Below are 12821 nucleotides of genomic sequence, written 5' to 3'. Positions count from 1 at the left end.
ATATATTGATGATGGCTCGAGATATACATTGAATCTATTATGCAACCAATCATCGTGATTTACCTTGTTCATGCCATGTGTCAACGTTAGGTTTAGCAGCCAATGTTAGAGAGCCAACATTGAGTCAACGATTTATCTTATATGACTTAAAAGTTTTGTATTGAGCTGGTTTTTTGTGAGGATGATATCTATGATGAGGAGTTGATCTTGACAAAAAATCAATCCAATATGAATCTTTTAACCCCATCAAAAGTGATTAGAATTGTGGATCGTCGATTTTCTATCGATAATTTGCAAACCACCTTCGATGGATTTATAAATTTTAGATTGGACTATTTTTTGTGAGGAAGATCTCCTCACCCTAGAGATCACCTACACAAAAAAAATCAGTTCAATCCAAAACTTTTAAACCATATAGGCCAAAATTCGCTCCCTAACGTTGGTTTTTCAATGCCTCCCATATATATATGATTACCTTAAATTGGTCCTTATAACAATTCAAATAATTGTTCTTGAAGTCTATATGCTTTCAAGAGGTTCAGTGACCTATAAATGTTCATCACAACAACCTTTAAAATATCGTATTCTTTAGTTAATTCTATCTATTGGGTATCATAATCTTTAGATAATTCTATCTATTGGGTTTTGATCATTTTTATGATGGGCTTATAGTTAAGTGGATTTAAAATAGTGCCATGTGGCACACAAAGAAGAAATGGAGTTGTGTAACTATCAACTCCTTACTTTTTGGTCACCAATCACCTTTGCTCATAGTAATGGAGAGAGAAAGACAGAGAGAGTGAGAGAGGGAGAAAGAGAGATTATCAAGACCATTAGAAAAAAAATAGAGCGTGGTTTCCAGCTCAGAGACTGTACAAGATAGAGAGTCAGTGTATCACGACTCTTAAAAAAATTACAAATTTTAGTCCTATTGAAAGTCAATAACTGTTGGCATGAAGTCAATAAAATCTTGTCCTACTTTGCATGATTTGCTTCATCGATAACATGTGTAGGGAGAGAGAGAGGGAGAAATATTTGATGTCAAATCTGGAGGAGAGAAAGCGACAAATTTGATCGCAAATCAAGAGAGATAAATTTGATGTCAAATCATATAATTTCTTTTAAATATCCCAAAGGACAAGGAAGGATGCGAAATTTGTTGTCTAATTAACAATTAATACAATATAAATTAGAGTGGGGTGGGTGTCCAAATTCATTGAAAACCATTAGAAAGAAATATGATTCTTCCAAAGGCTTTAGTATTATTGTCGTTAGTATTGATATCTAATGAAAAAAAAAAGAACTTTGAAATAATTTTTGATTTTTAAATTAAATATAATAAAAAAAATTATTTAAAATTAATAGTTCAGATATGCATAAAATACTCTCATAAAATGAAATTCGTCCCTATTATGATACCATAGTTTGAAGATGTTTATTCTCCAAGATACAACAATTCACATTTTCAAAAGAGTACTCTAATTAGAATGTAACTTTGAACTCGACAATGTTGTGTGCTCTCATAACGAAGAATAAAAGTATACTGATAATCGAAAATTTGTTAAGTAAATTATTAGAGATGATAAATTTTAAATTGACTAAATAAGATAATATAAATAAAAGAAAAAGTGACTGTTTTGAACAATCACAAACCGTTTCAAATTGTGTTAGTTCAGAACAAACATAAAACTTCTTCGTATTGTATTGATTCAGAACAAAACAAAATGAATTAAAACGACTAGAATTTTAAATAAAATGGGTCTTAATAATTAAAGCAAAAAAAGGGTCTTTGCATGCACTCATGCATTAAGGTTTTCGGATTGGTGGATCAAAATTCCAATTGGAACTTTGGATTTTTTTCTTAGGCCCCAATATACACGTGTGAGCCCATTCACTACTTCTATCAACTTTAAACCTAGTAGAAGTACAACTATTTAAGAATTGCAAATCAATTCTTCTCATAGTAGATATATGACTAAAATTACTCAAGACAAAAAAAATAATACTAACAACTAAAGCTTAAAGCAATAAAGTAAAAAAAAAACATAGAGCATAAAGAAAAGTTGGGATGGATTTACCCTATGGTTTAAAGATTGGTTTACCCTATGATTTAAACCTATTGAATATTAAAGGGTTTTCAAATTCAACCTTCTAAAATCCAACATTTAGTATCTTTCCTTTGCTTTTTTTTGATGATTTCCTTTATTTTTGTTCCTAAAATTTTATGTGTTTGTCAATTGCTAGAGGAGAAGTCATACACCAGTAAGTACCATGTTGTTTCTAATGGTTTCCTTTAAGTGTATTGATTTTTTAACTCAACTTTAACAAAATAACACAAAAACTCAACGATGTGGCATGTTCAAGAACCATAGGTTTTCCCTTGGGATACACAACTGCACATCCCCATAAAACATGTGTAGTTCTGTATCCCGAGGAAAAAATCTACAGCTCTTGCACTTGCCATTCAGTGAGTTTTTGAGTTACCCTGTTAAATTGAGTTAGAAAATCAACACTCTTTTCAGAATAACTCAAACCCACTGATGTAGTAGGTGCAAGAGTTGTATCTTTCCTTTGCTTTTTTTGATGATTTCCTTTATTTTTGTTCCTAAGATTTTATGTGTTTGTCAATTGCTAGAGGAGAAGTCACACACCAGTAAGTACCATGTTGTTTCTAATGGTTTCCTTTAAGTGTATTGATTTTTTTAACTCAACTTTAACAAAATAACACAAAAACTCAACGATGTGGCATGTTCAAGAACCATAGGTTTTCCCTTGGGATACACAACTGCACATCCCCATAAAACATGTGTAGTTCTGTATCCCGAGGAAAAAATCTACAGCTCTTGCACTTGCCACGTTAGTGAGTTTTTGAGTTACCCTGTTAAATTGAGTTAGAAAATCAGCACTCTTTTCAGAATAACTCAAAAACCCACTGATGTAGTAGGTGCAAGAGTTGTAGATTTTTTTTCCCTCGGGATACACAAATGCACATGTTTTATGGGGACGTGCAGTTGCGTATTCCGAGGGAAAAATCTACGATTCTTGCAGGGTACATGTTAGTTGAGTTTTTGAGTTACCTTGCTAGGTTGAGTTATAAGATCATTACACTTTATTAAATAAGATCAACATAATAGAAGAGTAGTGAGAAATGCATGCAGTTGAGTACGCGACTGATGTGGCAAGGGCATAGAACCATAGATTTTTTTCATCGGGATATATAAGAAAATGATGTGCTATTATGTGCCTTTGCTATGTTAGTCGTGTACCCAATCGCGTACCAAAACCAATTGCATGCATTCATCATTTATTCATAATAGAAATATGAGGTCATATTATTAGGGATACACATTTCATATTTTTGGGGCAAGTTTCTATGGACTTGAGCATTGTTTTCTAACTTTGATAGATTTTTCTGCTATTTTCAGGTGAAGGAATTGACGAAAGATGATTCGTGGATTTTTTATCCACCAACTCAGTTTTCTACCAAGACGACAAGAACTTTTCATTTTTTTTTCCTAGAAAAGCATTTTGTATTTGGAACTTTAAGTTGTAACAATTTTTATTTTAATCCGAGAAGGCTCGGCGTATAATAGTTCTAGGGAAGGAAGACAATGGGACGAAATTGTCTCGGCCCCCCGAGTTTGTACATCGAAATTAGTGTCGGTGACTCGAGTCAACTCAATTTGTTCATCCCCGTCTAGAACGGGAGGTAATATTCGAACCACCTGTATAACTCTCGTTAGTGGGTTTCTGTATTGATTTTGGATGATTAAACTGTACACCTTGATCTGCACATAGTAAAAAGGGCCCTTACGAGGATGACACTATAAGATAAGAATCAGATTTCACCGATATCTTGCTCTTTTAAGAAATTGATTCACAACCAAAAGATTAACTAAAATTGGTTAGATTCGACTCTAGGGTTCACCGAGCTCATTAAGAAAAGCTAATGAAAATTCATAAAATCAATTTATTATCATCAAATCCCATATTTTTACATTTATGAATTATCAAATTCTATTATGCATTAAATCCCACATTTAAGAAAAAAAAAAAAAGAGAAAATGTTTAAATTTTTGCCAATGTGGAAAAATGGGAAAATTTCAGAAAAAGACGACGATATTTGTAACACGGGAAAAAGTTACGTGTTTTTTGCCATTTTTATTGCTAGGGATGCAAGTCGCAGTTTAAACACGACTTTTTAAAAAAGTAGCTGATTTTTTTTTTGTCTATGATCGTGAAACTCAGGGAGAGAAAGAGAAATTCTCCACATGACAACCCTCTATTGGAAGATTGTATTGTTGGTGCATTTGCACCAAATCTTATCCTACATTGCATGATTTGGTTCATCAATGACCTCTAATGAGATAAAGGGAGAGAGATTTGATATCAAATCGTTCATCATTTAACAAACATATCCTGAGGAAGGATGCAAAATTTCTTGTCTAAAAATTACTATAAATATGGGTGATTAGGGGTAGACTAACTAGCAAATTAATTCGAAAAACATTAGACCGATGGTTCTTCCAAAGGCTTTACTCTTGTTTTGTTTTCTTTTGATTTCCTTTGCTTTTGTCCCTAAGAGCATTCTTGCTCGGGAACTAGCAGCAGAGAAGCCTCAAACTAGTGAGTATCATCATCTCATTTCTAATGGTTTTCTAAAATAACATCAAATATGAGGCCTTCTCATATTATTATTATTTATCTTCTAACATCGAAGGATATTTGACTTTATAAGTTACGATATAAATATCAACGAGGAGATCTTCACTTCTATCATCAGTGAGATCATCACTTTTAGAATAAATATTTGTGATCTCGTTACCTCATGGCTTAATTTTTATTAGTGAGATCGTCACCTTAAAAATATAATAAATACTTGTGATCTTGGAATGAAAATGATCAGTGTACGAAAATGGAAATTTTAACAAAAGTTGTGCATGTTTTGGGAATTTTTTCTTTACAATATACTTATTACTGAAATTATAGATTACATTCCAAATCATGAAACAAAAACCCAACTCTTTTATATAATAAAGAGAGGAGGGTATAAATGTAATTTGAATATAAATTAAAAGAAGAGTAATGAAGTAATTTTAACATATATTTAACTAGGATATTTTGGGTACAATTTTTTTTTTTAATAAATACTATTCATTTTATTTCTTATCATTTTGGTATATGAAAAAACTTATTTCCAAAAATGGTAAAATAGAGCCTCATTTTGGTAATTTTTCAATTTTTGTGCATGTTTTGATAAATTAGCTTAATTTCATTATTTGATAATAAAAAAATGTTGTTATAATATAAGTTCCATTTTTTTTTTTTTTTAATTAAGGTCGTTATCATTCTAATTTTAAATCGTCTTCTTATAATACCATACAGGAATGAATGTTGGCGAGGATGGGGACAATGAGCAGGTCAAAATGAATCTTGATGGACGTCGGCCGCCCTGCCCTGTGCATAGGCATATTAAGTGCCCACCAAAGCCACCGGCTAATCCTTAGACCACAGACACAGCTTATGGTTCAAGGAAGGTGGCTTAAGATATGATGTTATATGCTTTTCGGTCCATTTGTGTTGCAATCCTTGTTTTATTTTCCTTTTTTTTTTTTTTTAATGATTTACTAATGTTATTGATGTAAAAAGGCCCACCCTAAAGGTGATCCTATAGTTAGGATTAATGATCTAATATAATGGGTCACTCATAGGCAAAAGCAAGCATCATCTATATACATATATATAATATTATGATTTGTTTTTTAGTTTGGTGTTTTTTTTTTTTTTTGAATCAAGTTGATGATTGAATGGAAAATTATCAAGACGTGAGGTAAGACGACGACGAGAAGAATACAAGAGTTTTATGAGCATGGATCCCTAGATCTAGTGATGTAAAAGCTCAAGGAAAACAAAAAAAGAAGAAGAAAAGAGACATGAGAGTTAAGTCGTTCAGCGATATTGCTTACATCCATGAGCAATGATGAGATCCTTATCTATTATTTTTGTATTGCCCTCTGAATTTTAAGTAATGCTGAACGTAAGTAGCATGCTTGACCTATTGTTGAAATTGATGAAATTTGAGGGTCATGTGTGGTTTTTGACGTAATTTTGTTAGAGACATTACTTGGCAGGTAATGTCCCTAGAGGGGGGCGTGACAGGGATACTCCTCTATACCATTCCTTGTTCTTCTCTCTGCGAATGGTCCGTAGCAAAGTTTGTTCTAATCCTATTAATATTTTTTTCTTGTTAAGAGTTTTGGCTACTCCTTTCTTTACCCCTATCTTGGAAGTCATATCTATAAATAGTAACAAAACATTAAATTGATAAGCCAAAGCTGTAGTAAAATATGCCTTAATCCCATGGACTCGACACATGGGTGAGTTTAAATTGTAAAATCATACATCAACAATCATAAGAAGCAAAGATGAAAGAAAATTTTCATCATATGTGAAATAATTAAATTGGTAAACCTAAACCTTTTTGTGATTCATAAAGAATTCCAATCTCGAATAAATATTCCTAACTTCAATCAAAATTAGTGAATAATAAGGTCAAGAATTAATCTTTTCTCTAGATTTAAGTATTAAAGATCAAAATTTCAGTGAATGTTCTCAACAAAAATGACTTTAAATTAATAAGCAACAGTGGTTGTTTAATTATTTATTTTTCTATCATAGATTGTTAAAGATTTTCTCATCTTTCTTAAATTTAAAAGAGATTATTGAAGTTATTAAAAAAAAAAATTCATAAAAATCATGTCTTTAAGTTTAATGTGGACAATTTCTTTTGAAAATATATTACTTGCAAAGATCTTTATAATTGGTTTGATTTATTTTTTTAAGGAAATGTTACAATTAATTGGTTCTTCCTATAAAAATTATTTCTCCAAATCTATATGCATTTCGATCAAACTTCAAGAAAACAAATTGAAAATCGATTTTCCATAAATAAAAAATAAAAATAAATAAATAAAAATAAAACTAGTTAACTAGAGTACAAAACACAACATTTCTCCCAAAATCAAGATCATAATGAAAAAAAAAAAACTAAAACAACAATATTTCTTCTCAAATCAACGATTATCTATAAAGGAAAGAAGAACAAGCTTGATGAGAGCAACACTACACAACTTATACCGCAATAGATTTTGTCTTACCCAAAATCAGAGTTTTGATGAAGTGAGGTAGAAGAGAATGGAGAGGTAGAAAGATAAAATAAAGAAAGATTTTTAGGGTATGTATAAAAAAGGGATGAGAGTATCCCATCATTGGTTCAAAACTTTTGGATTTTGATTTTGAAGTCTAGAATCTAAAGCGAAACAAATGAGAATAAAACTTATGAAGCTTGAATTTTAAAGGAGACTACTTCCATTAAGAATTTAAAAGTGTTACCAAACACACACTTACTTGATCTTAAACTCCAAATTCACTAAATTAATATTGTCAATCTTGACCTTGCGATCAAAGAATTTAATAATGACAGCCTATGCTTATTTCTCGACAAAGTCAAATAGGATACCCCAAATCTGCAAAAGGTAGATTTTGAGGTAGATGCAAAAAACTTACACTTACTTGGAATTTGTGATGATGGCATGAAATACTTGCCTCCAATGCTCTTAGGTGTGCCTGCAACACATCCTCTCCAACACATATGTCAAATTACAGTACAAAAAATAATAGATAAGTAGTGTAGGAAGAGAAAGGCATACGTTATAGTGCTTTCTTCCCTTTATTTATAGAGGTGAAACTCTAAGATCTCCTTGATCTTGTTACCAATTTTGCTCTTATCTATTTTAGTAAGTGTTTCTTGTTTAAAAAAAGTACTCAATCAAGATCCTTCTCATATTCATTTATTCATTTTTTGAGATTTTTCTCTATCAAGATTCTAATCTCTTTTGAGCTCAATCCCTGATTTGTAGGGATTTGGACTAACTGAACCATTCTACCAAGCATCTTTGACCCAGTATCACCCCAACCAACCGAAATATAAACCCATGGTTAGGTTGTGACTGAGCCACCAAATTTGCTTGAACATTTGACTCGAATCTCCATGGCTTACTTGGATCTATAGGTGCCACATGTCACCCCTTGGTACTCTACAAATAATATCCTCCACAATGATGACTATGGTTAAGAATTCCGGGTTGGAGTGATTTAAAGTTAAGAGATTTTTCACATGGCAATCCTTCGTTGGAGGTTCCTTATGTTATGTTCACCACATGAAAGCATTGGGGCATAAAATATATTTTAAAAAAAAATACGAATTTCCCAAAATTGGTCATTACAATTCAAATAATCGTTGACTTGAAGTCAATATGGTGTGAATGTTCATCACACCACCCTTGAAATATCATATTGATTGGTTAAATCTACCTTTTGGATTTGAATACTTTTATGATGGGCTTATTGGTTAGTGGACCCAAAAAAATAGTGCCATGTGGCACACATAGGAGAAATGGAGTTGTGTAGCTAGCAACTACTTGCTTTTTGGTCACTATTGCATACGGTGATTGTGAACATGATCACAAAGTCAAAGTACTGATTTAAAGTCAAAACGGAAAACTTTGGAAAAAAAAAAACGTTAAAAACAAGAAAATACAAAATACAAAAAATATTAAAATATATATATCTAATGAAAATTTATAAAATCAATTTATTATAATTAATTTCCATATTTTTACAATTATACCAAATTCTATTATGCATCAAATCCCACATTGAAAAAAAAAAAAGAGAGAAAATGTTTAAAATTTTGTTTGTGGAAAAAACGGGAAAAATCATAAAAGTGGGCAATTTTTGTGACACGAGAAAAAATTACGTTTTTTTTTTTTTTTATCATTTTAATTGTTAGGGATGCAAGTACATTTTAAACGCGACTTTTTCAAAAAAGATCACTGATTTTTTTAATATGATTGTGAAGCTCAAAGAGAAATTCTCCATATGACAACCCTCCATTGGAAGATTGTATTGTTGGTGCATTTGCACCACATGAAAGTATTGGGGATAAATACATTGAAAAAAATTAAGAATTTTCTTAAATTATTCCTTATTGAAAGTCAACAATTGTTCACTTGTAGTCAATAAATCGTATCCTACTTTGCATGACTTGATTCATCAATGACCTCTAATGAGAATGAGATAAAGGGAGAGAGGTTTGATATCAAATTGTTCATTATTTAACAAACATATCTCAGGAAGGATGCAAAATTTCTTGTCTAACAATTATTATAAATATGTGTTTTCTTTTGTGTTTTAGACTATTGTTATAGTTTTTTCAGGATTCTGGCAATTTTTAAATAAGAAAATCTGCAACAAAAGATTTAGGTAGGGTTATGTCTTCATTTTTAGAGTCATTAATTAGGAGATGGAAATCATGGATTTGAGATGATACATCTCTATCCTCACTATTTTGAAAGATCACAAAACTTCCTATGGCATATTTTTTTATTTCCAGCATTTTCTAAAACATATTTTTAACTAAAATTTCCCAAATCTCTTTAGTCAGCTTACATGTGCAATATATATCAAACAGTTCGTTAGAAAGTGCGTTGAGAATAGTGTGCGTACATATTTTGTTACCTTTCTCCTATAGTTTCAAGAGCTCTTGATAATTTTCCATAGCTTCCATAGGCATAGGTTCTGTTAAGATGTGGGTTAGGTTTATCATTTTCAGTAAGGAAGAAATCTTTTCTTGCCAACATTTGAAGAACGTACTGTTGAACTGCTCAACTTTTGAAACATTCGGAAGAAACTTCGTAGTAATCATTACGATATCCATGTTAGCAACATCTATTATATACTCTTAAAATTGTTGAAAAATTGTTGATGCAACTAACAAGAAAAAAAAATCAATTGCAAGAAGAACGATTGAGGCATGATAAATCACTGCCCTTAAGAGTATATCTTGCCCACAAAGATTGTATCTTGGTGCAATTGATATATTGGAATACACTCCAGGTTGCAACAATCAGAATCCCAAACCAAGAGTGCACTTGCAATGGCTGAGAAAGTCGAACAGCTCAGATTGCTCATTTTGTAGAAGTTGAGAAGAAAAGCAAATTTAGGGCAACTAAGAAAAAAAAATAAGAGCATTAGGATTTTCAGATCAATAGAGTCAAACTCCAGAACCTTAGGTTTTCCTTTTAGGTACCCCGTGTGCGCATCAACCTCCTATCCTTTTTAACCTTGTCACACAAGTAAAATAAGATAGTATATAAAGACATAGTTAGTCTTTCTCATAATCGATGTGGGATTAAATATTTTAGAGAACAAGTTAAACATTCATCACTTGTGTGTTGGGTCTACCCAATATAGTTAAACAAGTAAAAAAGTTTCTTTTGTATTTAATAATACCAAAATAGATAAAAGCTAAGTACATACCACTCTTTAATCAAAATAGCTAAAATCACTTTATATTTAAAATTATTAAAATAATTAAAAATTACAACGTCATGTACTCCAAGGAGTAGGATAGCTACCCAACTAACATTTGCTTCCAACAGGTCCAATGACCTATAAATGTTCGTCACACCAACTCTTGAAATATCATATTGATTGATTATTTCTACATTATGTGTTTTAGTATTTTTATGATGGGTTTATTGGTTATAGGACCCAAAAATAGTGCCATGTGGCACACAAAAGGGTACTGCTGGAGTTGTGTAGCTAGCAACTCCCTGCGTTTTACTGCTTATGGTGACTGTGGACATGGTCACGAAGGCAGAGTAAGGGTTTAAATCCACGAGGGAAAACTTTGTTAAAAGATGATGAAAATAAAAGATAAAAAAATATATATTAAAAATTATGAAAAAGTATATATATCTAATGAAAATTCATAAAATCAATTTATTATCATCAAATCTTGTATTTTTACACTTATGAATTACTAAATTCTATTATACATCAAATCCCACATTTAAAATTTAAAAAAGAAAAATGTTTAAAATTTTGTCTTATGTGAAAAAAAATAGAAAAAAATCAGAAAAAGTCTGCCCTTTTTGTGACGCGGGAAAGAGTTACATTTTTTTAACCATTTTAATTGTTAGGGGTGCAAGTCGCATTTTAAAAGTGACTTTTTAAAAAAATCGCTGATTTTTGTGACTATGATTGTGAAACTCGGAGATAGATAGAGAGAGAGAGATTCTCCACATGACAACCCTACATTGGAAGATTGTATTGTTGGTGCATTTGCACCACATAAATCTTATCCTACTTTGCATGACTTGGTTCATCAATGGTCTCTAATGAGAGAAAGGGAGAGAGATTTGATATTACATCGTTCATCATTTAACAAACATATCTCGAGGAAGGATACAAACTTTCTTGTCTAACAATTACTATAAATATGGGTGATTAGGGGTAGACTAACTAGCAAATTAATTCGAAAAACATTAGAATGATGGTTCTTCCAAAGGCTTTTCTCTTTCTTTGTTTTCTTTTGATTTCCTTTGCTTTGGTCCCTAAGAGCATTCTTGCTCGGGAACTAGCAGCGGAGAAGCCTCAAACTAGTGAGTATCACCATCTCATTTCTAATGGTTTTCTAAAATAACATCAAATATGAGGCCATCTCATATTATTATTTATCTTGTAACTTCGAAGGATATTTGACTTTATAAGTTACGATATAAATATCAACGAGATCATCACTTTTAGAATAAATATTTGTGGTCTTGCAACCTCACGCTCATACTTGTTTTTGAAATGAAAATGATCAGTGCACGGAAATGGGAATTTTAACAAAAGTTGTGCATGTTTTGAGAATTTTCTCTTTACAACATACATATTACTGAAATTATAGATCACACACCAAATCATGTAACAATTATCTTTATTCTTCTTTTTTATGTTTTACCTTTATCAAAACCCAACTCTTTTATATAATAAATAGAGGGTATAAATGTAATTTGAATATAAATTAAAAGAAGGGTAATGAAGTAAATTTAAAATAAATTTAACTAGGATATTTTGGGTACAGTTTTTTTTTTTTTAAATACTGTTAATTTTATTTCTTACCATTTTGGTAAAAAAAACTTATTTCCAAAAATGGTAAAATAGAGTATCGTTCTGATAATTTTTCAATTTTTGGTGCATGTTTTGATAAATTAGCCTAATTTCATTATTTGATAATTAAAAAAATGTTGTTATACTATAAGTACCATTTTTTTTTTAATTAAGGCCGTTATCATTCTAATTTTAAATCATCTTCATATAATACCGTACAGAAAGGAATGTTGGCGAGGACGAGGACATACTACCACCTCCTAAAAGATCATGCTCACCGTTATATGGATGCCGATCAGAACCACCGACTTCTCGCGGCTGCCGTAAGATTATAAATGCCGATCAAAGCCACCGACTCGTCCTTAGACTACGGACACAGCTTATGGTTCAAGGAAGGTGGCTTCAGATACGAAGTTATAAGCTTTTCGGTCCATATGTGTTGCAATCCTTCTTTTATTTTCCGTTTTTTTTTTTTTTTTAGTTTGGTGTTTATCATGTTTAAATCAAGTCAATGATTGAATGGAAAATTATCAAGATGTGAGGTAAGACGATGAGAAGAATACAAGAGTTTTATGAGCACGGATCCCTAGATCTAACGATTTACAAGCCCAAAACAAAATAAAAAAAGAAGAAGAAAAGAAACATAGGAGTTAAGTAGTGTTGAAAGTAAGTAAAAAGTAGTGTCCCCAGAGGGGGTGTAATAGGGATACTCCTCTATACCATTCCTTGTTCACCTATCTCAAACACGCTCCTCTGCGAATGGTCCATAACAAAGTTTGTCCTAGTCCTATCAATATTCTTTTCTTGTCCAGAGTTTTAGT

General features: G+C 31.4%; 1 long non-coding RNA gene across 1 annotated transcript; it reads left to right on the top strand.

Moving 5' to 3' along the window:
• The first annotated feature begins 11000 nt into the window (after positions 1-11000).
• On the top strand, positions 11001-12579 carry LOC147394568 (uncharacterized). Its single transcript, XR_015181459.1, has 2 exons — positions 11001-11507; positions 12222-12579. It is a non-coding gene; the product is annotated as an uncharacterized LOC147394568 (long non-coding RNA).
• The last annotated feature ends 242 nt before the right edge of the window (positions 12580-12821 follow it).

The sequence above is a fragment of the Akebia trifoliata genome, chromosome 9, assembly GCF_017979445.1.
Source record: "Akebia trifoliata isolate Shusen 1 chromosome 9, ASM1797944v1, whole genome shotgun sequence".
Classification (NCBI taxonomy): domain Eukaryota; kingdom Viridiplantae; phylum Streptophyta; class Magnoliopsida; order Ranunculales; family Lardizabalaceae; genus Akebia; species Akebia trifoliata.
The sequence above is the reverse complement of the archived record's forward strand: the minus strand, read 5'-3'. Positions and strand labels throughout refer to the sequence as shown.